Source organism: Anneissia japonica, unplaced genomic scaffold (genome assembly GCF_011630105.1).
Source record: "Anneissia japonica isolate Jap-2015-1 unplaced genomic scaffold, ASM1163010v1 scaffold2392_len1475705_cov187, whole genome shotgun sequence".
Taxonomy (NCBI): domain Eukaryota; kingdom Metazoa; phylum Echinodermata; class Crinoidea; order Comatulida; family Comatulidae; genus Anneissia; species Anneissia japonica.
In genome coordinates this window covers 1,234,491-1,240,480 of record NW_022751777.1, presented here as the reverse complement: position 1 = coordinate 1,240,480, position 5,990 = coordinate 1,234,491, and the positions used below count along the sequence as shown (strand labels likewise).

General features: G+C 35.3%; 1 protein-coding gene across 2 annotated transcripts in view; it reads left to right on the top strand.

Annotated features, from left to right (window-relative positions):
• The window catches only part of LOC117121836 (adhesion G protein-coupled receptor L1-like), a 75,713-nt gene that overhangs the window by 760 nt on the left and 68,963 nt on the right, over window positions 1-5,990 (top strand). The window contains exon 1 of one of the 2 annotated variants that reach the window (XM_033267212.1): window positions 3,179-3,560. The exons of the other annotated variant lie outside the window; for it this stretch is intronic. The gene's annotated coding sequence lies outside the window, so the exon portion shown is untranslated. Of the gene's footprint in view, window positions 1-3,178; window positions 3,561-5,990 lie in introns of those variants that run through there. 2 annotated transcript variants of the gene reach the window in all.

Here is a 5,990-nt window from a genome sequence, read left to right as displayed (position 1 = left end):
ATATATATGTGTATATATATATATATATATATATATATATATATATATATGTATATATGCATGCTTTGTAGCCCTTCATACTCGTTTGTTTTCCGTTTTTTCATGTGCGTCTAATTCGTGATATGAAATGAATATAAATAAAATTAGAATGTTTTTGGATAATAGTATATGAGGCAAGAAGAATATTAGGTACGTCTGATCCGTTGAAGGAAACTTGCATTGCAGGAGATCTGTTCTTGTTTTCTATTTATATCCATAATCGATTCAGCAATTTAAATGTATTCACTCATTCAATTCATAATTGACTTATTGACATGTTTCCTTATGTAAGGTAACGCTCTTCCTGTGAATTTTCCCTATTTATTCTTGACAATACACCGTTACATACATGCATAATATGGGTTCGAGCTCCTATGAAATGGATTTGATATTTATTTTACATTCTTAGTCAGAATCCTCTTCTGTTATAACCGTTTTATTTATATTATTTTTTATTATATTTATTATATTTTCAGTGTTTTTTTTTAGGGGTGTGGGGGTTCTCAGATATCTATAAACATTAAAATGATCTAATTTGCATAATTGCAACTTCCCTTTGTTAATGTTTGAAAATATATTATATGAAATATGCACCTAACTAGAATAAATAATTTTGAATGCTTCATGTTACCAATTATAAAGATGTAGACAGGGAGGCATCATACCACGTATCACAGAAATTGTTTCCTCTATAGATTCGGCCCTCTAGACATGAATCTAGGGAATGCTGTCACCTGGGCATGGGATTTGGCCCCGAGACATCTCGTTTAATTAGGCCAGTTGAGCACCGAATTCACCATGAACCATGGTCGACTCACTGGGGGCCGGAAATGCTTGTGAAACTGGTACCGGTACATTAATTCAGATTGGTTAGTCAATGATATTTGTAATCGCCTTCAACATACGGCTCATAGAGTTACTAATGACTTCTTAGTACTGCATTACTTGACATCAGAGACTAGAGCGGGCACTATTCATAATACTGTATTGACATCAAAATACTGCGCTTAGTTATTTTGAAGTGTTATAGGCAAAACATTTGTGTTCGTTAAGAAGAAAGGGACTTTTCCCCAACATTACAGACAGGTTTATTTATTTTATTATTTTTTTTTTTTCATTCTCTCTTTATTTTAGGTGGCTTATTAATAGGTTTTTAGCCCCTGTCACCGATTGATAATTATCCAACTACAGTGCACCCTCCAGTTCGAGAACCCTCACAAGACCCCTCTAATTCGAGACCACTTTTTTCTAAAAACCTACAATAATAACAATCGTCAACCTTCAACACAAAGCTAACTCCCCAATTGCAGACCGAACACGAAGACCACCCCAAATTTTGAGGTCCCAAAGGTAGGCCTAGTCTTAAGTAGAGGACGTAATTTGCTTTGCTTACGCACCGGTAGTTGGTCTGTACCTGTAGGTAGTACCATGGAAGAATTAGTTTCCTTCATGGTAGGACCAGTTGGACTGTCCAGGACACGTCTCCATATCTTGCTCAATCATAACTTGCTTTGATACTAGGACAAACGCAAAAGGATTGACAGTCATAACTGCTAGCGTCCTTTCTCCTGTACTGTTGGATGTGTAAAAACTTTTAAAAAAAAGTACACGTTAGGTGGGATGAAAATATAGGCCTTCATGGGAGTATGTGTCGAATTCTTTGATGCTTCCGCTTGGATGTTTTAGATGAATGATACTTCTATTTTGATGCACTAATTATTAGACCGTGAGACCATCAGCTCACAGTATACAATTATTTTTTAGACAACATTGCTTTTGCACAAATTAGGCTCTTAAATATATATTTCACATTTATGGTATTATTAACCCAAGCTTGAGAGATTTCCAGATATTTTAAATATTTCTGAGATATTTCAGAAAATCGCCAAAAAAATATGTCTCTTACTGTGGAAACATTTACCATTTACTAATAATACAAACGTTAGGCGCCGATTTTTACGTATCATTGACCACGACAGCGGGGAATTTATCACATTGAGGAACGGCTATTTCAATACAGACTTATGATACTATTACATGAGTGATGCATCATTGGAGCCTAAATCATGTATAAGAAGTAGTTTATAAGCCTTTAGATCTGTTATTTTATTTATTTTCTTTTTTTATATAAAAACGGCATTAGAAAAATATAAAGGGGAAAATCAACTGCATTGCGGATCTGCATTATATTTTAAGTAAGGTAAATGACACATTGGCTTTAGTTCACGATGGTCCAAATAGAGGAGATCGATGAACATAACACAGCAATAACATAACATAACATAATTGACCACATACGCTGTGCGAATATACTCATACGATGTTTATGCACATTGACATAGGATGCTGATGATGATAATAATAAAGAGGAGGAGAAACCAAAGCTCCAAGATAGTAAATTAGAACTTTTTATAGGGGTCTATTCAGTTAACCATGTGGTGGGAGTTTTATTGGTTAATGCTGTATAGTAATAATAATAATAATAATAGGCCTAATATCTTATGCTGTCACATAGGGCTACTTTGTTTCATAGGCTATGAGTCATAAGACCCTATGTATATCGGCATAGCACTCTCTTTTTAAAATACTTTTGCCTCCAGGGGTGGTCCGACGTTCCCAATAAGAAGGGGCGTTTCCCCCCGACGGAAAAAAGTGGGCGTGGTCGGGCCTCGCCCCGAAAAATATGACAATTTAGGGGTTTTTAAATTCTCATTTAATCGAATTTAGAGTCTACTAATATGTAGAAATACATAGGCCTACATTTTATTTCTCCCCGACACGAATTGTGGTTTTTCTCCCCGAGAGAAAGGTAGTTTCCCCGACAGGGGGTGGGGGGGCAGGTCCCCGACCCCCCCCCCTCCTCGCTAGCGTATACCTGTTACCTATTCTTTTTTGTCCACCCTCTTCCAAATATAAATATTTCTTGTTCCGGCTACCCATAATACACGTCCTCTCCCAACGAAATTCTAAACATAGGCGTTATCACACACAGTCTAGGGCTAGCTTTTTGTGGCTGAAGTGATATGGTGATCGTATGGTTGTAGCTCTTCCTGGCGTAGTATTCGTTTTTTCTCTATTGGTCTTTCAGTCAATTTAAAAATTTTAAAAATGCATTATTTATATTCGCTGTGTATTATCGGCATTTAGATTGAGCATGGATTGAGGAGAAGTACAAGACAGCGAGATGTGCACGTCGGACCGTGACGAATGCCTTCACTGTAGCATTTTCAATTTAATCCAAAACAATTAGTCAGTGAGCTTTTCTTTGAATTAATTTATCGTATTGGTGATTGATGTGCTCTTTCTATATGCGTACATAGCAGTTTATATCATTGACGAAGGTTTCATAATGTTAGGTCTACGCCTGGATTTTACCGCGCCTCCGTTTTCAGTGACTATTACACATTTGAATGGAGATTTAACCGTCGTTTTACGCACAACTACATCATTTCATATTTATATAGCCTAGGCCTAAGTTACGATGAGGGTTTTAATTGGATTTTGTCATTTTGAAATAGTTGGTAAGTACATTTACTTAGTATAGACCCTTTTAATCACCCATTATAAATTACTAAAACATCACATTATTTTTGAATTTTGGAGTTTACCTTAACATTAATAACTTAAGTGCATTTGACTACAAACTACACCTGTCATACAACAATACGGATAAGATGCGTTTAAATTTTGTTTCAAGGAACCATTTGAAGTTATTATAAACAAGTAAACATTGTGGGTTTCGATGTAGGTCTATGTATGTTATTTTTTGAAATACTGATTAACTTAAAGAGATTTAGTATTACATTGACTTAAGCAAAAATCAAGTAATCAGTGGGATAACTCAAGGCTATAGTATAGGAGTGGTATGAATGTCCTACACTCGGCATGAATTATGAATTGACAAACGCTTTCACTTATGAATAAGAATATACCCCAACGGAGCATAAGATCTATTCTAGGCAATTGATATGGTGCGCGATCAATTAGCACAATTATAGCCGATCCGACGCTAACCGTTCCATCGTTGATATTGAATTAATTCACACTTTGAAAAAACACATTGGACCGGCTAATATGAACACAATCGGTAAACACTAGACAATAAATAATTAAACAAAATACACACACGAGTGATAACAAGTAAAATTAACACAATATTTCACGTCCTGTCTAAAATTGTAGACTAAAAAGAAAACCAATCGCTTAGCATACGAATATCAGGCCCGTATTTAAGGGTGGTTCGGGGGGTTCGTCCGCGGGAGATGGATTTAAATTTTCGGAAAAAGGGATTCCATGTAGCGGAGGACAGAATAAAAATGAATGTAAATTTTTATTTTTATTTCTTTTTTTCAATTTTTCATGGCGGCTCGTACGCTAACACACTTATAATAAAATTTTATTTTTATTTTGAAATCCACTATTTCGGAATCGGAGGGTTCGCTAAACAAGGTATAAAAAAGTCTCGCCTTATTTAAAGCACTAAAAATGTATATTTATTTATAATGTAAAAGGGCCTGAGGCTTATCACACTGAATAAAGTCCCCATTTAGGGAAGAGAAGAAGAAGTATGTGGGTTTTGATAAAGAGTTCCGCATAGTCCCAAGCCGAACCCCCCCCCCCCCATTGAAATTCCTAAATACGGGCCTGATATCATATAAACAGTGTAATAAAATTAAAATTGTTAAACACGTCATTATTGGATTCAAGGCCCAGATGCATCCACCGATAGTGGTTGGTACTGCCATCTTCACAAACATCAGTACTACATCCCTTTCATTTACCTGCAAATATGAAGGTTGAAAATCTATCCGTCTTTCGATTGGATGTGATGAAGCTCCTAGGCCTACTCTATAATAAACGCGCTTATTTAAAAAATATATACTGTGCTCGTGACTAATTACGACGTTTATTTATTTGTTTGTTTGTTTATTCAACTCATTCAAAGAGCTAACTAAATCACTTTTTTAAGTGGCATCTCTTCATAAGACATACGCACAAGATGCTATACAAAACCCAAGTCGCAGGAAAAATTGGAGAGCTTTTTTCCTTCATGAGAAAGAAGAGAACCGGCTATACCGCATATTTATATATAAATAAGCTGATAGTTCAATCGATTATTTTATTTTATGTAACCATTTGATGAATATTAACATGTTCCCGCCAGTACGGTATATACACGATCTCGTTACCAAAATGATTCCTTAATGTTTTAGATCAGTGATGACCCTGAGATGATATTGTCGTTATGAGCAATAGCCTATTTTTATAAATGTTTTACTGCCTAAAAACAGCATATTAATATTAGTATTATCATTATTATTATTAATTATAATAATAACATTAGCATTCTCCAATTATTATCACATCATTATTATTATCACTATTATTAATACTTTATTAAATTATAATATAGGCCTATAATGATATTAATAATCACAATTAATAATGCAAATTAATGTATGTTCTTATGTGAAAATTAGGCACAGAGGAATTGATTGTTTAAGCTTACAGGTAGGTGCAAATATACATTCAAGCGAATATAATCAAAGCCGACTGTGCCTGATCCCTTGATACGATCAATAAGCCTCATGTTTAGTGTATTATCTGCTTTCATCTTTGTGTCGGCTTAGAATTAGAAAACATACTGGCATGGCTGGGCCTTGTGTGTTGGATCAACCACCTTTTGTAAATTCAATTCAATTCAACAAAACATTAAACCAATACAATGTAATAAAGGTCTTCGATGGGGACTGACCTCTAAAAAAAATGGCAATATGAAGCAGAAGCCTGGTAGAACAAAAAAAAAAAACAAAAACAAAAACAAAAACAAACTGTGACTTTAAGCAGGGCGCTCAGTGCGTCCGACGGTCGTCAGTCGACGCGATTTATAGATAACGCGTGACGCCATGACGCGCCGCACGCAAAGGATCGATTTTAATGAAGATCCGTTC